Source organism: Chiloscyllium plagiosum, chromosome 13, assembly GCF_004010195.1.
Source record: "Chiloscyllium plagiosum isolate BGI_BamShark_2017 chromosome 13, ASM401019v2, whole genome shotgun sequence".
In the NCBI taxonomy this organism is placed as follows: Eukaryota; Metazoa; Chordata; class Chondrichthyes; order Orectolobiformes; family Hemiscylliidae; genus Chiloscyllium; species Chiloscyllium plagiosum.
Window position 1 is genome coordinate 54,171,239 of NC_057722.1, and position 26,080 is coordinate 54,197,318.

A 26,080-nucleotide genomic window follows, 5' to 3' on the forward strand; every position below is an offset into this window, starting at 1 on the left:
CAAATGGCTCTATGCAGCACATAAACAAGGCAGGGGGGAGAGGGCAGCCCTGCCTGACTCCAGATCTGACTGGGAAGCTATCTGATTCCCATCCATTGATTGAGACTGCACTGACAATGTTGGTGTAGTGCAGTCTGATCCAATTGCAGATTCCCTCCCCAAAGCCCATTTTGGAGAGAACATCTCTCATATACCTGTGTGATATCCTGTCAAAGGCTTTCTCCTGGTCCAGGCTGATCAGGCAGGTGTCCAACCCTCTGTCCTGCACGTAGGCGATCGTATCCCTGAGGAGTGCGAGACTCTCAGCGATCTTACTGCCCAGCACAGCACAGGTTTGGTCAGGGTGAATCACCGACCCCAGAGCAGACCTGACCTGGTTGGCGATTACCTTTGACGGAATTTTGTAATCCGCATTCAACAGTGAGATTGGTCTCCAATTTTTGAGTTCCTCCCTCTCCCCCTTCCGCTTGTAGATGAGGGTGATGATGCCTTTCCTCATGGATTCACTCATGGTACCTGCCCGAAGCATACTGACATACACCTCCAGCAGGTCCTGGCCAATCAAGTCCCACAGAGCGGAATAGAGCTCGACCGGTAAGCCGTCGCTTCCGGGAGTTTTATTCTTTTCGAAGGACTCGAGGGCCTTGGTCAGCTCGTCCAGAGATAGCGGCTGGTCCAGCCTCTCCTGTGTTCTGTCATCTAAGACCTCCATGATAGCTCTCATGCTTCAAGTAGCTTGAGCTGGACCCTTATGCCCTCAGGTTACATGCTTTGAAACAGTGATGATATCACGAGCATGCCTCTTTAACTTACATTGACTAATGACAATGAGACATGACACAACAGTGTTCATCTTTTCTACAAATATTTTTAAAAACGCATGTGCAAGGCTATTCATAGGCATTTCAATTTAAAAATTATATAAACAGGTAAAAAGAGAGTTGACCAAATCAACAAGTCAAGCATCTTGTAACACATTGGAGGTTGGACAACTCATCCTGATCCAGTGATCACATTTCCATCTGGAGAAGCATGTGTTGTTTTCTGTTGCACTGGTTGTCTTGGTGCTAGTTGCTGTCGTTCAGCATCACCACACAGTTGACATAATTGGAGCTTTTTTCTTCATTTTCTTTGTGTGTGATATGTGTGCTGCACTTTTAGCTTCTATTTCTTGACAATGTCACATCATGATCGATAGTGATTTCATATGGCCTGGCTGGTTGCATTTCCTGCAGGATTTTGCTAGTATTTCTAACTCACACATTCTGTCTTATGAACAGTTTTAGTAGTTCTCTGCTTGTTCTGTCCCTTCATCCATTCTCTTTAGTTCTCCTCCATCTTTGATGAAGAATGTGTTATGTCTCAGAATGGTTGTTGGACAATGCAATGTGGAAATCTTATTTTGTTGCTTGACACTTGATACACTTTGATTTGAAGGCACGTACCAAGCATTCTGCTAGACTGTTTGAGGCATGGATAATGGGCTCACAATGTGACACAGGCCACTGGTCACTTAAAATAAAAATGTTTAAATAGTTTGTCAACAAACTGAGTTCTGTTGCCAGACTGAACACATTGCAGGACTCTGAACAAAATGAAAACAGCAGTCTTTGTGTCAGTGATGGTTGTACTTGTTGAGTTACAAAATCATCAAACAATGGGAAATTTGGAGGAGTAATCCACCATAAGGATACAATCTTCTCCAAACACCATGAACTGGTCTGTTGCTATCTTCATCCAAGAAATGATGGAACATTGAGTGGATGTAGAGGCCTCTTCCACTGTTTCACATGCATTCACAAGTCACTGATTCATCCATGGAGAAAGTGAGGACTGCAGATGCTGGAGATCAGAGCTGAAAAATGTGTTGCTGGGAAAGCATAGCAGGTCAGGCAGCATCAAAGGAGCAGTAGAATTGACGTTTCGGGCATAAGCCCTTCTTCAGGAATGAGGAGGGTGCGCCAAGCAGGCTAAGATAAAAGGTAGGGAGGAGGGACTTGGGGGAGGGGCGTTGGGACTGTGATAGGTGGAAGGAGGTTAAGGTGAGGGTAATAGGCCGGAGAGGGGGTGGAGGCGGAGAGGTCGGGAAGTAGATTGCAGGTCAAGAAGGCAGTGCTGAGTCCAAGGGTTGGAACTGAGATAAGGTAGGGGAAGGGGAAATGAGGAAGCTGGAGAAATCTGCATTCATCCCTTGTGGTTGGAGGGTTCCTAGGTGGAAGATGAGGTGCTCTTCCTCCATGCGTCGTGTTGCCATGGTCTGGCGATGGAGGAGGCCAAGGACCTGCAAAACCTGCGCCCACACCTCCCCCCTCACTTCCCTCCAAGGCCCCAAGGGATCCTTCCATATCTGTCACAAATTCACCTGCACCTCCACATACATCATTTACTGCATCCGCTGCACCCGATGTGGCCTCCTGTACATTGGGGAGACAGGCCGCCTACTTGCGGAACGTTTCAGAGAACACCTCTGGGACACCCGCACCAACCAACCCAACCGCCCCGTGACTGAACACTTTAACTCCCCCTCCCACTCCTCCAAGGACATGCAGGTCCTTGGCCTCCTCCATCGCCAGACCATAGCAACACGACGCCTGGAGGAAGAGCACCTCATCTTCCGCCTAGGAACCCTCCAACCACAAGGGATGAATGCAGATTTCTCCAGCTTCCTCATTTCCCCTCCCCCCACCTTATCTCAGTCCCAACCCTCAGACTCAGCACCGCCTGCTTGACCTGCAATCTTCTTCCCGACCCCTCCGCCTCCACCCCCACTCCGGCCTATCACCCTCACCCTAACCTCCTTCCACCCTAATCGCATTCCCAACGCCCCTCCCCGAAGTCCCTCCTCCCTACCTTTTATCTTAGCCTGCTTGGCACACCTTCGCCATTCCTGAAGAAGGGCTTATGCCCGAAACGTTGATTCTCCTGCTCCTTTGATGCTGCCTGACCTGCTGCACTTTTCCAGCAACACATTTTTCAGCACTGATTCATCCATGGCCAGTACACAATTTAACATTGTAGCTGTCTTGTGCATTCAATACTTATATGTCCTTGGTGTAAGTTGGACATGATATCTTGGTATAATATAGGCAAAACACTGCAGATTCTGGAAATCTGAAACAAACACAGACAATGCTGGAGAAGTTCAATAGGTCTGGTAGCGTCTGTCGAGAAAGAAAAAGTGATTTTAAAATTCATCTTTGGGATGTGGGTGTCGCTGGTTGTCCAGTATTTATTGCCCATCCCTAGTTGCCCTTGGGAAGGTGGTGGTGAGCTGCCTTCTTGAATGGCTGCAGTCCACCTGCTGTGTGTTGACTCTTGATGCCCTCAGGGAACGAATTCCAGGATTTTGACTAAGCTATATTGAAGGAACCGCAATATATTTCCATGATGTGGAGGAGCCAGTGTCAGACTGGGTGGACAAAGTTAAAAATCACACAACACCAGGTTATAGTCCAACAGGTTTATTTGGAATCTCTGAAAGTTAGTGTTTCTAAATAAACCTGTTGATCTATAACCTGGTGTTATGTGATTTTTAGCTAAATATATTTCCAAGTCAGAATGGTGAGTGGTTTGGAGGGGAACTTGAAGATTATGATGTTCCCATATACCTGCTGCTCTTCTCCTTCTAGATAGAAGTATTTGTGGGTCTGTAAGGTACTATCTGAGGATCTTTGATGAATTTCTGCAGTGCATCTTATAGATAGTATGTACTGCTGCAATTGAATGTCAGTGATGGAAGGAGTGTATGCTTGTGGATGTAATGCCAATCAACAGGCTACTTTGTCCTTAATGGTGGCACGTTTCTTGAGTGTTGTTGGAGCTGCACTCATCCAGGCAAGTGGGGAGTATTCCAACACACTCCGAATTGATGCCTTGTAGATCGTGAACAGGCTTTGGGGAGTCAGGAGGGGGGTTACTTGTTGCAATATTCCTAGCCTCTGACCTGATTTTGTAGCCACTGTGCTTTTGGTGAGTCCAATAAACAGTATTTTCTCATCCATGGTCCACTAATTCATAACATCTCTTCTATTATAATTGGACTTGTCTGAGGTCATTGTTATTTGAAGTCATTGTCATAAGTTTACAATAGTTCTTCAAATGTATCTGTTGTATCTTTTATACCTTGTCAGCTATAATGTCATCATCTATACTCACGGTTATATACAAATATGTATTTACTTGTCCAGCTTCTGACTGAGTATCTAAATTAGAAGCTAGTTTATGTATTAATGAATTTTTGCTTCAAGATGTGCAAATCTGTTGCTATAGGGTCTATCTTTGAAATTAAGTCTTCCTGTCAACATTATTTTTGATGCTATGTCTTCCTAATGTCTTCTTTTATTTCCCTCCCTGAAAAGTCTTTACTTTTACATTTATATTAATGTTACTGTTCTGTGCTACTCGACTACAGGGCTTTCCCATGTATTTTCAATTACTTTTAAGGTAAGTGATTTTGAAATCTCCTGTATGACCACATATTACAGGAAAGCACACTACCCTCACAATGTGGGCCCCCTGGAAACTTTGCCAAAATGTTGGGTGCCCAATGCACTACATAATGTAAAGTTGAGGCTGTACCTGGTGGTGTTCTAATAAAGTGCAACAGGATGTATTTGAGAGTAAAACTTTCTACTTAAATTGTAACAAGATATTGTGAGCACATTAAATGAACTGCTGCTATATTGTTGTATTATCAGTAACACAGAGTTATAAATATCTATATTAGACTTTGGCAAAAAAGTTCACCCCATTTCTCCACACAGGTCCAGCCTATGAACTGATAAATGGAATCTTAACATCATTGACCTGTCTTCTGCTGTACTCAATCCATTTCAGGCTAAATGTGCACAGCAGAATGAATGAACTAGTTAATTAAAGACAACAGAGAATTAGAGAGGAAATCTTTTTATCAATAATACCAAAATGCTATAAAGGAAACTAAGAAGATCATGCATGATATATGAGAAAAATGATTTTTATTAGCATCTCTTTAGAATTGTTTATTTACCTGATGCTCACATCAATTTAACAGTATTTTTAAAAAGAATCAAAAATAGTCGGATGTATACAATTATATGAGATCAGAATTCCAACATTTAACCTTGTGATTTAGAAATAAATATTTGTGCAGTATAAACCACTTTAATGCTTTCTGACTTCTGGGATGTTACAAGATTTTATCACTTCAATCTCAACCATATTAAAATAGAAATAACCATGTGCTATAAACTGTAACTGTAATTGGTGAGGCTTACATATTTATTTACATAAATGAGAACTGGACTATAACTAATCTCAGTGAGAGGATTATTAATTTAATGTATCAGGATTCAAATTCAGCATAAAAAAGAGGCTAGAAATCTCCTTGTATTAGACATATCGCTCAGGAATTTACTTTGCGATCCCACCTGATATTCCATATCCCACGTCTTTTGGCCCATGTCCCACAAAACCTTTGCTTAACAAAAGGTATTCTATCTCAGATTTATAATCAGCAATTGATCCACCACCCATTGTCATTTGAGGAAGAGAATCCCAAACATGTATCACCCTTTGTGTACAGAAATGCTTCCGACCATCTCTCCTTAATGGTCTGGCCCTAATTCTAAGACTATGCCTTCTAGTTCTAGAATCCCCAACCCAATAGAAATAGTTTGTCTTTACTTACCCCATTTCTATTAATATCTTGAAGACTTTGATCAGATCTTCCTTTAACCTTCTAATTGTATAACCTAATTTGTATAACCTCTCCTCATAACATAGTGTCTGAAGTCCAAGTATCATTCTTGTAAAACTATATTGTACTCCCTAAAGGTCAATATCTCCTTTGTAGAGTGTAGTGCCCAGATCTGCTAACAGTACTTCAAAGCTAACCATGGTTTTGTATAACTGCAACATAACTTCTGCATCCTTGTATTCCAGTCTTCTAAATATAAAGGCCAACATTCCATTAGCTTTCTTAATTAATTTCTGCACTGGCTGTGACATTTTAAAGATAGAGTCATAGAGTCATAGAGATGTACTGCTTGGAAACAGACCCTTCGGTCCAACCCGTTTATGCCAACCAGATATCCCAACCTAATCTAGTTCCACCTGCCAGCACCCGGCCCATATCTCTCCAAACCCTTCCTATTCATATACCCATCCAAATGCCTCTTAAATGTTGCAATTGTACCAGCCTCCACCACATCCTTTGGCAGCTCATTCCATACATGTATCACCCTCTGCGTGAAAAGGTTGCCCATTAGGTCTCTTTTATATCTTTCCCCTCTCACCCTAAACCTATGATCTCTAGTTCTGGACTCCCCAACCCCAGGGAAAAGACTTTGCCTATTTATCCTATCCATGCCCCTCATAATATGTAAACCTCTATAAGGTCACCCCTCAGCCTCTGACGCTCCAGGGAAAACAGCCCCAGTCTGTTCAGCTTCTCACTATAGCTCAAATCCTCCAACCCTGGCAACATTCTTGCAAATCTTTTCTGAACCCTTTCAAGTTTCACAACATCTTTCCAATAAGAAGGAGACCAGAATTGCATGCAATATTCCCACAGTGGCATAACCAATGTGCTGTACAGTCGCAACATAACCTCCCAACTCCTGTACTCAATACTCTGACCAATAAAGGAAAGCATACCAAATGCCTTCTTCACTATCCTATCTACCTTTGCATGCAATATTCCAACAGTGGCCCAGCCAACGTCATGTACAGCCGCAACATGACCTCCCAACTCCTGTACTCAATACTCTGACCAATAAAGGAAAGCATACCAAATGCCTTCTTCACTATCCACTTTCAAAGAGCTATGAACCTGCACTCCAAGATCTCTTTGTTCAGCAACACCCCCTTGGACCTTACCATTAAGTTTATAAGTCCTCCTAAGATTTGCTTTTCCAAAATGCAGTACCTCGCATTTATCAGAATTAAACTCCATCTGCCACTTCTCAGCCCATTGGCCCATCTGGTCAAGATCCTATTGTAATCTGAGGTAACCCTCTTCGCTGTCCACTACACCTCCAATTTTGGTGTCATCTGCAAACTTGCTAACTGTACCTCTTATGCTCGGATCCAAATCATTTATGTAAATGACAAAAGGTAGAGGACCCAGAACTGATCCTTGTGGCACTCCACTGATCACAGGCCTCCAGTCTGAAAAATAACCCTCCACCACCAGATCTATGCACCTGAATCCCAAGTCCCTTTGGACGTCCACTCTATTTAACTTCATACCATTTAGAAAATGCTCTGATTTATTCTATTTCAATCCAAAATGTATAACCTCACACTTGTTTACTTTGAACTCCATCTGCCACAATTTTGTCTGTTCATTCAATCTATCAATATTTTCTTGTAATTTTATTCTATTAACTACATTATCTACAGTGCTGTCTAGCTTTTTGCCATCAGCTACTTTGGATGGATGAATTTCTATGACATTATCCAAGTCATTAATCAATAACGTGAATAGCTGAGGTCCGAACATAAATTCTTGAGGAACACCATTGGTCACATCCTGTCAATTTGTGTACCTATCCATTATCTCTACTTTCTGTCACCTGCCACTCAACCAATTTCCCAGCCATGCCAGTAATTTGTCTTCAATTCCATCGGCTTCAACTTTAGTTAGTTGTGTCTTATGTGGGACTCTATCAAACGCCTTCTGAAAGTCCATAGGATCAATATTCCCCTATCCACTACATTAGCTACCTCTTCAACATATTCGATTAGGTTTGTCAGGCATGACCTACCTGTCGTGTATTCATGCTGACGCTCCCTAATTAACTGAAAAATTTCAAATTGTTCAGTTATGCTATCTTTGATGATGTGCTGCAACAATTTCTGTTCCACAGATGTTAGGCTAACTGATCTAAATTCCTTGATTTTCCTCTTTGCAAGACATGAATAACGTGCTAACACAGTCAAGAAGCTTGACACCATCCAGGACAAAACAGCAAACTTGTTTGGCACCACGTGCACCACTATCAATATCGACTCGCTTCACCATTGACACACAGTGGTAGCAGTATGTATCATCTGCAAGATACACCACAACAACTCATTAAGGCTCCTCCAACACCACCTCCCAGATCTACAACCTCTCCACTATAATGACTGGAGTAGCAGGTATATAGAAACACCATCACCCGCAAGTCCCCTTCAAGCCACATACCATCCTGACTTGGAACTATATCTCTGTTCTTTCATTGTTGCTGGGTCAATTTTTCCCTTCCTAACAGCACTTTGGGTATCTTTACTCTTCATGGGTTGGAGCAGTTCAAGAAGCCAGCTCATTACCAGCTTCTTCAAGACAATTAGAGATGGGTAATAAATGCTAGCCCAGCTAGTGATTCCCATATTCTGTGAATGAATAGAAAACAGAGCCAGACAGAACAAACTCATTCCAACCACAACATCTGAGTCTCACTGATGGTGGCTATTTAGTCATGCAAAATATCACAACATCATACTCCCTTCTAGGTTCTCTAGATAATATAATTACAGGTATCAAGCAGATGTGCAAAAGCAAATGGAGAAAGTGTCATTTCAATGTATAACTCTGAAAATGAGAAGAGGAATATACTTACTTTATTATCTGTTAAGTTAAGAGAAGTATTTATCACTTAGAGACACAAGTGCATGCTCAACAACAACTTACATCATCAGGTTACAGCCTTTTTCCCTTCCACAGGGTGAAAAAAAGATTAAATATCTGTGCAAACAATTAAAAATTAGGAAATAAAGTTGGACTGATGGCTTTATACAATTTCCAAAATCACTCGCTTCAACTAAAGGAGTGTGAAATTAATTTTCATAGTATACTATAAAATGCCAAAACCTTTAGCAAACATGTGCTTTACTTGTATTTTCTCTGAACTTTTATATGTGGATTAGTAGTTCTTTGTTAATTATTATTTCCTTTACAGCAAGAAGTGCAACAGATTGTTTCTATGGAAACTCAAACAAACAATATAAGTCAATGACAAGCAAAAGCCAAAATCCACCATTAACAAAGCAGACAATTTTGAAATATCCTCATGATTGTTTTTAATCCAAACCACATATTAAAATTCCACACCTGTCCTAGTCAGGGTCTCTACAAATTCAACTTGATGACTGTAAGCCAGATTGTTTTCAGCAAATGCAAGATAACCACAAAATAAATATGAAACCTTTACACATTGGTTTGTGCTTGATTTTATTTAAGAATTTTACGCGGTTGTACAGCCTCATGTCATCAGTACAGACCATCAACTGACAGTATTCTTTGACACTACTTTAGAAACACATTTGAGAAAAAAACTTTTTAAATGACATTTGCTCAAATCTTTTGGCAGATGAGCATGTTAAAGGAAAGGCATTCCACTCTCCCCTCATTCACCCACCCAATCAAACATTTCAATTGAATTACATGAATCTATTATTTGAGAGCTTCAGGAATGAATATAAAATAAAATGAATAGTTTGAAGAAATGAAGGTTTAGGTAGTTTGGATAACCACACCACGAAAGATAACAAAATGTTTCAGATGGTTAACATTAAATTGACAATACAAATATAATGTTAAAGCAGAAAAATGTGTTGCAGCAGGTCAGGCAGCATCCAAGGAGCAGGGGAATCGATGTTTCGGGCATAAGCCCTTCTTCAGGAAACATCGATTCCCCTGCTCCTCAGATGCTGCCTGACCTGCTGCGCTTTTCCAGCAACACATTTTTCAGCGCTGATCTCCAGCATCTGCAGTCCTCACTTTCTCCATAATGTTAAAGCAGTAGGGTAAGGGGCTTAGGGTGGTTAAGAAACATTGAAATATGAGTAATATAGAGGTTGTACTGTATTTTATAAAAATTCTTTTTTTTTTGGATGTAGGAATGCCCAACCCTAATTGCACTTGATTAAATGCTGGTGAGCCATCTCTTGAGCTGCTGCAGTCCTACAGTGCTGTGAAGGAGTTCCAAGATTTTAATCCAGTGACCTTGAATGAATAGTGATATACCTTAAGTCAGAATGGTGTACAGTTTGGAGGGGAGCAGTATTCCCAGGCATCTGCTGCCTTTGCTGTTCTAGGTGATGTAGGTTGTGAGTTTAGAAGCTGTTCTTGAAGGAGCTGTGGATTTAGCAGCATGAACGGTTTGGAATTGATTTCACTTTTCCTGACAAGCAACTAACAAAAACAGAAAGCGTTGGAAACTGACCAGGTCTGGCAGCCTCTGTGGAGAAAAAACATAGGGTTTACATATTGAGGTCAGTGACCCTCATCAGAAATTGTGGTGTTGTTGGTGGTGGTGTGTGCATGTGTGTGGTGGTGTGTGTGTGAAAATTTACTCAGTTAAGTAAAGAGCTGCTGCATATTTCAACAACTTAAGATAGTTTATATAAAATGCTGGTATCACCATTTTGAGATTACAGATTACCATGATTTGAAAAGTCAGCATTTACTGAAGGCATTCATTGGGGTATGGGAGAACTCAGCCTTTTCTTTTAGTTGTTCAAGTCTTGGTATTCTCAACAGGCTTAAGGATCACATACATGTGATGTTGTCTTTGTAACTGCATCTGCAGATTTAGAAACAGTATGATCCCTTTTGAGGAATTTGAATTTCTCAGTGTTCTTAACCTCAATAATGTCACTGCAAATATGTGCCAACAGTAATGACATTCCCCAACAGAATTCTCCAATGACCCTTTATCCTGAAGATCTAAAATAATCTACTCTTTTCGAAATAAAAGTTAGTTTGAAAAAAAAGATGGATTGGAACAGTTAGGATAACATCCTGCTGGCTCTGCAAGAGGAAGTCTGATCTAAACGGGATCAAAGAGATGGGAGTATCCTCTGAAAGAACAAATCATAGCACAAACTCTGACCATACTTAGATTGTAACTGTGTACTACCTAAAAAAAGTTTAGTTGAAGCAAGCTTTTGCCAGCCTCTATGAAAGAGGGTTTGTAGCTTCTTGTCCCCATCTAAATTTGGCCTGCTTTCTAATTCAAAAACAGCCATGGTGTAATAGCTCCATATTAATTGGCATTCTCAGCATATCTGAGATGGGTGTTCAGAATGTAGGTGCTTGCTCTCTTTAAATCCAGAAACAGTTCGTTCTTTCTTACTAATATACATTTAGCGTATCCAGCACTGTAAGTTCTGACAGGAACTGGATAAAGAGGTAAAAACAATGACTGCAGATGCTGGAAACCAGATTCTGGATCAGTGGTGCTGGAAGAGCACAGCAATTCAGGCAGCATCCGAGGACAGGCAAAATCGACGGTTCGGGCAAAAGCCCTTCATCAGGAACTGGAGATCAGTCCTCATGCGGTTCCGCACTGCACTGTTTATGATTGAGGACTATTGACACTACCTAACTGAATTGACTATGGCAGATCAATTACAGTCATCATAGTACCAAAGGACATAATTAAGGTTCCTCATTTAAAAGGGGTGGCTAGTGGTCATTTAATCTGAGGATTACCACATTTCAGGCAAAGAGCAAGATTGAGAAGGTGGGACCTTAATGGTAACCTCGGCTGGTATAGAAATATGAAGCTGCGCTGTGGTGTCACTTTGCATTACAACCAAAACATCTATCCAATTCCTGGCCGAACAACTATTTGGTGCTGATTGAGCACTTGCCATCAGTAGCTTTGACACTGCACTAACTAGAAATTAAGTTGTTGTGAAAGCCTAGTCAGCCTAACTTGGAAATATGAACATGCAAATTAGAGGCAAGAACAGGTCATTTGGCCCTTAGAGCCTGAACTTCAATTTGATAAGATCATGACTGATCTGTTTGTGGCTTCAACAGTTTTGATCTCTTTATCTGAAAGAAGATATAACTGCATTAAACTCTGTTCAGAGAGGAAGAATGAGAGGTGATCTTATCGAAAGCAATACATTCCTGAGGGTGCTTGATGGGGTGGATTCCTGGAGGGTGTTTCTTCATGTAGTGGAGAGTAGAAGTAAAGAATTCTACAAATGAGATCAAACTTCTAAGGTAAAATGAGATTTTTTTTGCCCCAGAGAGTTGTTAGTGTATGGAAGCAGTGAAGGCTGGATCACCTACATTCAAAACACTCACCTCAGATATGCTGGGAATGCTAACTAAGATGACTTATTCTAGGCAGAGTTAGAAAGGTTTTTGATAGATAAGGGAGACAGGCTTGAAGACTCTAGTAACATACCTTTGCATCTTAGACCTACGTTCTTACATATTCAAACAAAAGGAAGGTGGGTTGGAAGTTGAACATGTTTAATTAAGATTCTGAATCCTGACAAAGGGCTCATGCCTGAAACGTCGATTCTCCTGCTCCTCGGATGCTGCCTGACCTGCTGTGCTTTTCCAGCACTACATTCTCGACTCTGGCCTCCAGCATTTGCAGTCCTCACTTTCTCCTAATTAAGATTCTGTCTGATTTAAACAACTCAATTACAGGTGACCTATTCAAAAATGGTCATATTAACATCCAGCACACTCTTCAGAGTTTGAACTTAAAATCATTAAAGTGAATATGTCTTACTAAGGACATTAAAGTACATAAAACAGTTGATGTAATTTGCAAATACACACTAAATCAGAACATATATTGGTTGTTTTCTAATTTTAAACAAAGCAAGAAAACAACAGAGCTAGTACAGGTAGATTTTACCACGGCTTTTTAAAGAGAATTAGTTAATATCTGGAAGGGAAAGAAATTGCAGAATTGCTCTTTCAGAGAGCTGGTAATTTCATGATGAACCAATGGCCTCTTCTGTTCTGTCACCATTCCATGAAGCAAGCTTTTCAGTCTTGCTTTGCAACAAGGTAAAGATACTAAATGTATGGGATGTGAAAGTACCCAGCCAAGCATGTTAACCGAGGAAACAACACCATTCTAAAGATTTGAAATCCCTCTCTTGGGAAACATCATGTATGGTTTTGGCCTGTCATAAACAGCATGGATTTTATACATAAATTTTGTTGGCAAATTTCTTCAAATGCTACTGACTTAGAAACAATCGTTTCTGTGTACAATTCAACCACAAAAAGATGATTACATTTTAAATTGCATTCAACGAGCATCATGCCACAAAGAATATCTTCTTCAAACAGTTTCATAATTTAAAAAAAATACATTGTAAAGATCATGATGCATAGTAGGCACAGCATAACTTCAGCAGAAACATACCACCAATAGCAATGTAGCACATTCAATAAATAGGGATTTAGAAGTGCTTTATACATAACTGTACCAATTTGCTATCTACAAGATATAATTCCAAACCTAATGGAATATTAATGCTCCTTTATTGCAAATGGCTCTGTATTTCATTGTGTAATGTAGTTAGTTCCTCTCTATACAAGTAACAAGTAATTAATTTGTCTAACTGCCTAAGATTAACCTGAGTTCAGCAAGTGTAAATGCTGCCTTTGCTTTTAATTAAATAAGTTGCTGAGAGAAATTAGAATAACAGTTTTTAATTTTTTTCTGTAGTTTAGAATATTTTACATAGATTTCCAATTAGTGGTGGCACTATGGATTAAAATTCTCAAAGGTTTCAAGACCAGTGCTGAGAAGAGTCTTAAATTGGTATTAGCAGAACTATTCAGTCTAAAGCAAAGCACACCACGTTTTCTGAGTATAATCTTCATTAAATCACTTGTGGAAAATTGTGTCCTGTTTCGGTTGTTGGTGGGTCAGTGAAGAGACTTGGGATGACGTTCAGATGAAAGCCTCAGAAATAGTTTCAATTTAAATAGATTTACTGCTCAGATGGGTAAATTTACCTTGGAAATAGTTCTGAAACTATCTAGGCTGTTAGAAAGAAATTTTCCAGGTTTTCTTTCTCTGTGTATTCATTTTGTTGGTGGGGAGGAGGTATTTAGTTATCCATTCAGGCATTGTGACTGTATTGGGCAAGCTTGATAAACCAGTGATGCTTATCATTTTCATGCATTTAGAATTGTGTCCATGCTTGTAAGACCCCAGACATCTGTGCAGGTGTACAGATTAAAACTGTGGGTGATAGGACCTTGTCCACTTTTTAGCTATACATATCCTGATTGATTTTTACCGCCAGAGTGATTTTGATTACCCACCAACCCGCTTTCCTCCACACTTGTCAATAAGTTTCAATCTCTTCCCTTGGTCAACTCTTAATTCAAAGAAAGATTCTCCCTGCAAGAGAGACATCAGAAAGGCATTTTGCTCTTTTTGTCTTTTAAATCTCTCTGTTTCAACTAGTGATGGGTGAGAAAAAGTCAACTGTGACCTCAGCTATTTGAGATATAACAAATGTAAACATAAACAATGGTATGAAGGAACAACAGCAATCATGAGTATGGCTGAAATACTTTGTTGATGCTTTTCGTCTTGTAGTCATCTTAACAATTTGCAATGAGGAGATAGTAAGGACTGCAGATGCTGGAGGATCAGAGTCGAATTAGGCCTGACCTGCTGTGCTTTTCAAGTGACTGATAATTTGCAAGAATACCAAACTAAAGGGAAGCAACCAGTGGAAGTTTTCCAGGTCTTGACTAATGTGGGTAATGATGAGAAATTTAGGAAAACAAAGAGAAAATTAAAAGATGAGGCTCTTGACATGGAGAAAGAAACATGATTTTCACCTAAAGATTTCATTGGCCACAGAATCATAAAATTGCATGATGTAGAAGGAGGCTATTTGACCCATCGTGTCCACACCAGTTACTCAAATGAACATTATTGCCAGCTACAAGCCCCTTTTTTCCCACTATAATCTTTCACATAATTTCGATCCAATCCAGATTATCCAGATCAGAATCTCACTAGTGAGTAGTGAGGGTCATACGTTCCTACAGTTGTATCTCATAATTAGCTAATCTCATCTCATTTCTATGCAGTTCATAATTCTCTTGGGCACTAGTAAGAAACTAGATGTCTCCAATTCCCAATTTAAAAATCTGAGTGGTTACTTGGCAGATGAAGCTCACCGGTTGCTTCTCTGTGCCTATGTTTTCAACACTTTTCACCAACATCTCATGTCCACTGGCAGGGACTGCCTTCACCTTTGTCAGCAGAAGCTGGCATCGGTAAAACATCAGGGTCATCACATTGTTACAGCCAACCTTGAATTAATTCAAAGATTCTTCAGCAAACCATGACTACATTATGGAACTCTGATGACATCTTAAGTCGCAATGTTCCTGCTAGGCTGCTGTGCATGCAGGAGCCCTTACCCATCTTATGCATCTGCAACAAATGCATTGCAGGGCTGTTGATTTGCTTTCTTAGAGCTCACTCACAATGGCACTTAGTTAGACACTCACAGCATCTCTGTTCTGGCTTGCCTTTTAGTACAGATAGAGAGGTCAGCAGCTGGTCACGGATTTCAGCGCTGGATAGTCAAGCAGTGGACATGTTGCTGCATGGCACTGTGCAGTATTATTGAGCAGAGGCTGATAGCCAAGTTCAAAAACCATGAGGATGACCTCAACTGGGATCTTAGGTTCATGTCACACTACAGGTTATCCTGCAACATTACACATACTCTTACACACGGTCACACTCATGCAGACCCTCTCTCATACACACACGCTCTCTTAGGCACACACACACCCACACACTCACACTCATGCACACACCCTCTCACGGGCATACACGCTATCACACTCGCGCGCGTGTGCGCACACACACACGCACAAACACACACACGCACAAACACACACACACACTCACTCTCTCTCTTCCTCACATGTATGTGCATATAAACAAATCTGAGGGGTGACCTTATAGAGGTTTATAAAATCATGAGGGGCATGGATAGGATAAATAGACAAAGTATTTTCCTTGGATTGGGGGAGTCCAGAATGTGAGGGCATAGGTTTAGAATGAGAGGGGACAGATATAAAAGAGACCTAAGGGGCACCTTTTTCATGCAGAAGGTGGTATGTGTATGGAATGAGCTGCCAGAAGAAGTGGTGGAGCTGGTACAATTGCAACATTTAAAAGGCATCTGGATGGGTATATAAATAGGAAGGGATTGGAGGGATATGGTCCAGGTGCTGGCAGGTGGGACTAGATTGGGTTGGGATATCTGGTCAAGTTCGACCAAAGGGTCTGTTTCCGTGCTGCACATCTCTTTGACTCTCTGACTCAATATAAGTCTAAGGGTGAATTTGCATTTGCAGATTTATATTTGCAGATACGTGTTATTTTATTCAAAAAGCACACAATCTGTAGGCAGTCAGTCCATGTGACATTTTATAAATTCCTATTTTGTAAATAGAGCCAGTCTGACTCAAGGTTTGAATATAGCCAGATTCTAACCTCACACCTTTAATGCATTGTCTGAGCTGAGATGTCACCTTTTTTCATAAAACCTTAAGTTATCTTGGGAATATGACTTGAAAGAATTTCTGAGATTTACATATTACTGAATCGAAACGTGCAATCCCATTCTAAGTGATTAAAGACTTAACAGCAATCTAGGTTTGTTCAATTTATCACGTTAGTTGTATGATACCCTGATCTTTTACTATAAATTCTGTGTCCCACTAGCTCCCTGATAAAGGAGCTGTGCTCCAAAAGCTTGCACTTCCAAATAAACCTGTTGGACTATAACTTGGTGTTGTGTGATTTTTAACAATGTCCACGTGACACTGACATGTGATAGCAGGTTCTATGTCAAACAGACTGTATGTCCTTCACCAAATGGCCAATTTGAAAAGTCTGAGAAGAGTAGCCCTTATTTTAGTGAAAGGGATTGTGGTTAGGGATTCCACCACACTCGGTCCAAAGATTTGGACATGGTGACACCTGGCGGTTTGGACAGTAACTATCAAGAGGGATGATCAATGGGCAATCTATACTATGTGGTGGAAAACTCTGGGAAACAGAGGGGATAATCATTGTGAAGTGAGGCATGGAGGAGGGCAGAGGCAACTCCAAATAAAAGGGTGGGAGAGCCATTTGAGGGAAGGTGTTGGTGCAGCAATGAGAGTGGGCCTTAGTGGAAGGTATGTGTAATGGGTGTGCTCAAATTGGTGGAGAGAAGGTGGTGGTACTTATCCTGTGGAGCATGAGGTCACTGACCTTTCTTTCCACATTGCTTGGTATTTCTTCTTTCCAATGACACTGCACTGACCTTTTAGTCTATTTTGGCCCGGGCTGGTAGTATCTGGTGCCATGGCCTCCTTTCGTAATGCAGAGGAAAGAGGATGTCCTCTTCTCTGCACTTCATCACTAGGACTTCCGTGTAAATGTCTCTAAACTGGGATGCCAACTTCCCTTTCTTGGTCAACTCCTCCATAATAAGAGTTGAGCAGCAGACTTTGGATGTCAGTTCCTGGCTTGCAGCTATTGAATGGTGCATAGCTGATGCTGAAATCTGGTGCCTGGGGTGCCAGAAGGTCCAAGCAGCAGTGTGCAGTTCTGCCTCTGAGACTGCACCAATTGCTAAGAAGCAGCTCATTAAGAAAAGGAAACATATACTCTCTTATAGTGTTATCATGTTTCAATGTTCAAGATTAAGTTGGTTGTAATAGGTAACACAAGTAACAGACAAGAATACCTGAAAAAAAACTTTTAGTGGTTATTTATTGTATCATTTCTTTGTAGATTATCCTGCCTCAGGTTTGGTTGTTTCCATTTAGTTCTTTATTTTGGAAGTTTAGGTACATGTTTGAATTCTTGGAGGAACTCTAAATTGTGAAGAGTGTAGAATTACAGAAAGACAAAGGGAAATTGGTAGAATAGATGGAAAGGTGGCAGATGAGGTTCAATGCAGAGAGGTGTGATGTTTTGTGGTGTTAAAACAAGATACAAAATAGGTGGTACAGTTGTAAGGAAGGTGGAGGCTCTTGTTAGGTCTCAGCTGGAGTATTATATACAGTTCTGGCTGCCACACGATAGGAAGGATGCAAACACATTTCAGAGAAGGCAGAAGCAGTTTACAACTATGGTTCCAGGGACAGCAAAATTCAATTATGTGGACAGATTGAAATTGTTGGAACTGTTCTTCTCAGAGAGAACAAAGCTAAGAGAAAATGTGATTGAGGTTCTCAATATCACGAGCAGGCTGGATAGAGTAAAAAGGTAAAAGGTATTCCCATTTGTTAAAGAAGCAATTGGACATAGATCTACAAAAGAAACAAGGGTGAAGTAAGGAGACCCTTTTCACTCAGCAAGTAGTTAGGGTATGCAATGCATTGCTTGCTGAAAGCATTTTCAGTTTAGACGTTGGATGATTATTTGCATAACAATAATTTGCATGAGGGAAAAACAAAATATTGGTACTCGGTAATGATACTTATTTAACAAGCTTGTACAGGCACAATCAGCCAAAAAGCCTCCTTTGGCACTGCATTCGTGACATTCTTCCCATAGTTCATTGGTAAAATCTTTTGTTTTTGACATCTGAGGCGTAGCACAGGAAGTGCTATGTTTGAAAAGTGAAAGACAGGAAAGGCAATCACGAAAAATGACATGCATATTGTTCTTGAATTCGCCAACACTAAACACTGGTATTTTTTCTCAGTGATTACTTCATTAGCTAAAAGGAGTTACCAATCTGCTGTGCCTGGAGTTCTAAAGGTACCTTTGTCTGAGCTTGTGCAGTGTGCATGAGTATAATTCTCTATTACTGATATGTGGAGATTTCCAAAACTGGATTTATCTTGGGTAAGTACATTTTTTTTGAGAAATATTGTATTGGTTAACAATAGTCTTTTGTGTTGATGGCCATATCAAATACTTTCAGAGAATGCTTACTGAATAATATCTATGGACTCTAAATAACAATGTCTATGTGATGCAAAGATTTTGATTATGCTGCATTAACCTGATAGCTATAGAATGGATTGACAGATCACAGTACTGCATTGATAGTACTTGAATCACACTTTAGCAGCAAGGTGAGCATTTTGCACATGTGAAATAGTACCATCTCAACACAACACAAAATTTAGACAAACTCTATCTGAAGTTAAATCCAAAATACTGCAGATGATTGAGATCTGAAATAAGAATGGAAGATGATATAAAGAGTCAGGAGGTCAGAGATCAGAATAAATTTTCAAGCCGATGACTTGTCATCAAAATCTACATTTTCTGTGCTGCCTTGCTTTAGTGGGCAGGTTTAACTTGTGCCTTTTCATATATTTGTAGCGTTGTAAAGACCTTATCTTTTTATATTTCCATATTTTTAAATTATGGACTGACTTGGGAAAAGGACTGTTTTAGAAACCAAAGGTTGTGGAAAGGGTTTTTGCACTTTTAAAAAGCAAAGTACCTGACACTCATTGTAAGTGCTGTTTATAGTGGTTTTGTTAAAGAAGTGGGGAGATTACCATAGATGAGCTGGAGCTGAAAATATGTTGCTGGAAAAGCATAGCAGGTCAGGCAGCATCCAAGGAGCAGGAAAATTGACGTTTTGGGCATGAGCCCTTCTTCAGGAATGAGGAAAGTGTGCCAAGCGGCTAGATGAACTAGAGCCTCAGTTGGATTGGGAGATGTGATTTGCGCATGAAGAGAAGATTCAGCCGGCAACAAGTAGCTGATTGGTCTGTGGAGTAGTAACCAGTAATGACAAAGGCCTTCTGCCTGCCAACAATTGAGTAATTGGTCCGTAGGAATATGAACAACTTATGGGAGTGAATGACATTTGGGTCGAAGCCATTGGACCAAAATACTGTAGAAAGAACTGTCCTTTAACTGCAATGAAAACCATTTCAAATCTGAAGATAGCCAATTTATTTTCCCTAATCAGTGGCTGTATGCTGTTGCTCTTAATCAGTAAATTAGAAACTTTATGCGTGTCAGGCTGTCACCCTGCACCGACTGCAAGCAAGTGAAAGTACCTGGAGAAGGAAGATTGGGGAGCAGCAAGTCCTAACAAGCCAAAAGGATTATCTCAGCAAATGGTGACAGAGACCATTGAACTCCCTTCCCATACGTTCCCTCTGCCCATGTTGTGTTGTGTGAGTGTCTGTCCGTATTTGTACAAGGGAGGAGTTTAAAAAGGATTTGATTTTTAACTATTAGAGTTATATGCCAACAGATCAAAATTGTTTATCCAAAACTAGAATATACTTATTTGTAATAAATAGTCATTCTTATTAAGCACAGAAAGATTGTCCATGATTTCTGCCCATCTGGGTCTAAAGGACAGGTAGGTTGAGGAATTTTACTTACTTTTATAACATCCTTAAATTTTATGACATGTCTGTGAAAAGTGGGGTTTGATTTCCAGAGCACAATCTAATGAATCCACATTGAGATGTTCCATCATCAAAGTCTTCACATACAGTCATTACATTAGATACAGAAATTCCATTTCCCCTCAGGTCTAATATCCATTGTTTTACATTTTCTTCCAACTGTGGCCTTTTTTTGCAGCCGTCCTTGAAAATTTGTCTTTGCTGTTTTTGATTTTCACATGTACTTTCTTTTGTTACATTCATTGCTGATTCATTTCCTTGACTGGAAAATAACCAAATTTTTTTAAATGATTATGCTTTTTGCCATATCTTATCATTTCCAGTTTGAATCCTAAAACATAAGGCAACCTTTCTATTTTATATCTGTTTGCAATGTCTTTTAGAAAATAAAATGCGCAACCAACTATCCCAGTCATCCCTGAGCACAGTGACAAACATGTTCCTGATTTGTGTGACAGTATAACCTTCTTAAACAGTTTGGTAAGTTCAGGTGACTTTATTTCAGAAGAAAAGTGCATCTAATGGTCTGACCAATATGATGCATCAGCTGCATATCTACCTACAAATATTGAAACATTTAAAAAGTGGTGAATCACGCAATGTAACAAGTTGGAGAGCATTGGAATTTGAAATGATGTTGGAACAATGTACTTTAGTCACAAGATATGGGAGAATGGGTGGATACCATTCAAAGGCAACAGGTTGAACAAAGAAATAGATTATGAATTTTAGTCCAGGTGAAAATCATTTATTTTGGATCAGTTAGACTCATCATTAACCCCATCAGAGAGAGATAAATTACTTGTGAGGAAGAATCTGTGTTAGGATGTTGAAGGTTCTATTTTCTGGGAAATCAGACGATATGTGGAATCTTGGCAGCATTCCCATTCTGACATCAAGTGAGAGCCTTCAGTAGGCATTCATTTCCCAGTTCTGGATCAGTGGTGCTGGAAGAGCACAGCAATTCAGGCAGCATCCGAGGACAGGCAAAATCACCCTCGGATGCTGCCTGAATTGCTGTGCTCTTCCAGCACCACTGATCCAGAATCTGGTTTCCAGAATCTGCAGTCATTGTTTTTACCTTATTCATTTCCCGTTAAATACTCATCCTATTATAAAGGGACTTACTATGAAGGGAACTCAATAAACAAACCCTGGTGTGCTTGCCTCTCAGAACTGAGGTTCCCAGTATGGGAAAGAGGGGCTGCTGAAAGTCCTCCTGTCACCTACCACTGCAGCCACGACCCTATGCTACTGATTCCCCTGTGCTTGGATCCCTCCTCAATCCTAGGCCTCAGTGCATGTACCAGCTGCCCTGAAACTCTGATGTGTGCACACAACCTCCAATTCCAAAGGCAGCCCTCAGTAACCTTGATCCCAGGGGAAGGTCCATTACTGAGCTGGGAACTGGGTGGTACAAGATGTAGTGGGCCTTCCCTGAAAGAATCATTGTGGGCATCTCACAAGCAGAGGGAGAGAAGTAACTTACAGCAAAGTAAAGCAACGTTGAAGCAGATAAGAGACCAACCAGGCGAGTCAGCACCTGGGAAATGAATGCGGTCAGGGTAGAAGGCAAGTTGGAGGGGCTCACATAGTGGCTGGTGAGAAAGCTGGGAATGCAGTTACATTCCTCCAGGTGCTGGAGAAAGGAGAGATTTGAGATCCAGGAGCAAGGGTAGATTTCTTCAGAAGGAATGATGACCGAGACAATTTTAACCTAACCCATTCCTTGAAAGATAGATGAGACTGGGGCAAAAACGGGTTTATACTGTTCACAAAATTACTGTCTGCTGAAGTCAGACTGACATTCTGCATGATCCTGTGGGTTATGTGCCCTGCAAGTGAAATCAAAATTACATCCACCTTTCTATGGGCAGTGTTGGATGACAGACTCAGATTGATGAAGTTAGCAAGGGAGATGCATGTCCAGCTAGGTCATTATGAACTAGAATAGAAGCTTTAAGGAGCAGAGATGTGAATGGGAGACCAAAGGATGGAAAAGACTGCAAAATGATCGGAAGGATAAGGGGATGGTAAATATTTTGAATTAAACCTGTTCCAGCATGGTATGAGCCACCTCTGGAGCAGGTGGGCAAACTGGGAGGAAGATTGGGAAGTTGAGAGTAAAGAGCAAGGTAAGAAGCTGTCAGTGTGGGGGAGATGGTGAATGGCCTGCCTGTGAATATTTTGAACAATTATCATGGTCCAAAAATATCTCTTCTCTGTCGAAAGTTTGTGGCTGTGGCTTTAAGGCCAGCAGCACCGTGTGTCTCCCCCAGCCGTGCGCAGAGTCCAAATAAAGAGAACCTTCTCTCTGTCACCAGATTCTCAGGAAACGTCCTTGCAATGGGAGCAAATGAGTACGATTGAGGATGTAAATCCGTGGCAGTTGTTAGCAACAGGAGCAGCATCCTTCCACACTGGAATCACTCTTTGAAAGAAGGAAATAAAAGGCGGAATATTTGATCACCAGCAAGGTAAACCTCATCCTTTAGACGTGTTTGGGCATTTCTACAATCGGGTACAGAGCGGATGTGATTTTTTTTTTGCATAACTTTCCACAGCTAACCTTGAAAATGATACAAGTGGAACAACAGAAAGCTACAATAATAATTGTTTTGAAAATGGTTTTAGTTACACTGTTGAATTGAAGGAATATTACTTTTTATCTGAATCTCAACACTGACAGCTGCTGAGATGAATATTCCCCAATAAGGAGTAAGCAACACATTCTCAGATGGAATCTAGTATGAGTTTATTACTAATACATTCTGATATCATTGCTCATCAAATCCAGTCCCTTAAATAGCCATTTCTGCTTTTCTTATATTCGCTGTTTTATTTGAACTGTTTGAACCTTTATAATGCGGTATATGTGATTAGTTCCACTCCGCTCCCCCCAACCCCCACCCGTAAGGCTTAATTGCTTAGATTTTTTTTGTTAGCTCCGGGCAAATAAAGCATTCATGAGCCACTTTCAGCTCAGGATGTTTTCTTTTCTACAAACAGTGCGTGTTTACAGCCAGGATGTACGTATGCACAGTTGTTTCCTAATCTGGAGTTACAACTCTTTAACTCCTCAAATCTCAATTCAATCAATATTTGCCTCAGTTGAGGGCCGAATTTTACTTGAACAAAAAAAAACACATAGTTTCCTTCGTAAAGCGTTGACAGCGTCAGATGTTATCAATGACTGCGCATGGGAGAGAGAAATCTTCCTTCCAAAAAAAATGACTACCTGACTGTCGCTTTACTTTTCAGCGTCTGATTGAATTAATTATCTGACTTTTACAGTGTCTATCATTCTCCAGAGGTGAGAATATATTCTAACTCATTTAAATACTCATTTACCTTCTGATCAAATGCTTATTTGACCATTGCCAGCCGAAACCAACTTGGCATGAAGCCTTATTCACTTCATTAAAATATTCTGAATCCAAAATGATGCCTTGCCACCATTCCTCCTTTATTACTGTTGATAATTCATCCCCCTCCTTCTCTGTCCATTCCTTACACGTTTCTCCTGAAGTGAGATTTGTACCTGGCATTGTATTTCCATCGTAAAAAAATCCCACAATACCAGGTTTTTTTGGAAGTACAAGCTTTCAGAGCACTGCTCCTTCATCAGGTAGCTAGTGGAATCATAAGACACAGAATTTTTCAGAAAAGATCATATTTCCATGGCCACCCCATAGGTAATTCTTCACCTCATAACCAAGGCAGTGAGCATTGGCAGGAAATCAATGAGCGATTCACAAACAAGGAAAAACAGTAGGCCATTCAGCAGTTCCAGCCTGCTCCACCATTCTGCAAGATCATGACTGATCTGACTTAACCTCAGCTCTATCTTTCTGTATGCTCCCTGATAATCTTTCATCTATCATTTAAAGGCTCTGCATCTACTGCATCCAACGGAAGGACATCACTGTCCAAACCAAATCCATTGCCCAGACATTTGCTACCAACTAGGCCTTATGCCATCCTATTGATAATTTAGGCATCTTTTATTTTCCTTACTAAGTCCTTGTTATTTTGATTCCCCCTCTGTTTCATCTTCCACCCACTCCCAGCTTAATATCTGTCAATTATTTGCCCCAATTTCTTTTTTCACAGGCAATTGACTTTCTCTAGAGATATTGTTCTGTGGGAACCTCATTCCCTCTGTTACTTTCACTGACTGGCCAATATTCAATTATGAGTTTGGACCACTGGCAGCAACAGCGTATTTGGTTGTGGGGAACAGCAAATACAGTTTTTGCTCGACATCTACTGTTTTAAGTAATGGTTATTGGATAACAATCAGAAATTTCTGTATATTTCAGAATGGGAATCTTACTAGATATTCCCTCTAATCCAGAGAGACTGACACCAAATGTGATACCCCCATCACTACACAAATTGAACCTGAGTCCTTCGAACAAGAAAAACAATTACCTTTAAATTAGATTTTAATTCCAGAATTTATGGGATGTTGCTGAATTGCCATCAATGTCCTCATCTCATGAACAACTAAAGCAAACTCACCACCGTGCAAAATGGGATAGGGTTAGAACAGACTGAGCAACTCAGAACTGGTCACCATTAAGCACTATGGACTGCCACCAGAAGCAGAATTGTATTCAAACGCCATCTGTAATGATATGATTCTGCTCCTGCATTCTACAGTACAGTTTTGAGATTAGGAAGGCATTCTGATCTGTCAAGGATCATATATTTCCTTTCTTTTCTAATTAAGTAATGCATCATATCTAAAATGTTGCTTCTTCACTAACTCAAAAAACATTCTGAAAATTGCTTGCAAATGGTCAACTATCTATGTTTTGTAGCTGTGATCATGAACTCCAAGGTCTAATATTTTGCACTCCTCAAGACCATTAGACTGGTAACTAACCTTGCTTCAAGGAAGGAAAGGATGTTAGAAGCAATGCCAGACATGCTTAAAACGAGGTGTCAACATGGTGAAGCTGCAGCACAGGACTGCTTTCATGCCAAGCAAAAGAAGCTTCACTCAAAAGACAGAGCCAAACATCTCTACAGTCAATGGATCTAAGCTCTGCAGTCCTGCTGTATTCAGTTGTGAATGGTGGTGGGCAATTAATCAACTCACAGGAGGAGGAGGAGGCTGCACAAATACATCCATCCTTCATGAGGGATGAGTCAAGTTCATCAGTGGAATATATTCATTTATCTTTTGCAGAAGTGAATGGTCCATCTTGGCCTCCTTCTGAGATCCCCACCATCAAAGTTGCCACTCTGCTATCAATTCTGTTCACTCCATGTGATATCATGCAATGGCTGAAGGCATTGATATTGCACAGACTTTGGGTCCTGCCAACATTCCTGCCATGGTATTGAATACATGTGCTCCAGAACTTTTCTGGACTGGCCTACTTGTGATTGCAGACCCAAACAGTGTGGTTGACCCCTAACTGTCCATTGTTATGAACTAGCAAGACACTCAGTTCAAGGGCAGTTAAGAATGAGCAACAAATTTTTGCCTCACCTGCAAAACTGACGTCCTGTGAAAAAATACAATAAACTGTGTTTACAGGAGCAGCTCAGAGGTTGTGAACTCTTCAAGGAGTAACTCACCTCCTGACTCCGCAAAGCCTGTCCACCATCTACATAGAACATAGAACATAGAAAAATACAGCGCAGTACAGGCCCTTTGGCCCTCGATGTTGTGCTGATCCAAGCCCACCTAACCTACACGAGCCCACTATCCTCCATATGCCTATCTAATGCTCGTTTAAATGCCCATAAAGAGGGAGAGTCCACCACTGCTACTGGCAGGGCATTCCATGAACTCACGACTCGCTGAGTAAAGAATCTACCCCTAACATCTGTCCTATACCTACCACCCCCTAATTTAAAGCTATGCCCCCTCGTAATAGCTGACTCCATACATAGAAAAAG

The 26,080-nt window shown here is 40.6% G+C and overlaps 1 protein-coding gene across 6 annotated transcripts in view; it reads left to right on the plus strand.

Annotated features, from left to right (window-relative positions):
* Positions 1–26,080, plus strand: part of vwa5b2 (von Willebrand factor A domain containing 5B2) — a 169,363-nt gene that overhangs the window by 23,745 nt on the left and 119,538 nt on the right. For all 6 annotated transcript variants that reach the window (XM_043702438.1, XM_043702441.1, XM_043702442.1 and 3 more), the window contains exon 2: positions 22,489–22,641. The gene's annotated coding sequence lies outside the window, so the exon portion shown is untranslated. The remainder of the gene's footprint in view (positions 1–22,488; positions 22,642–26,080) is intronic.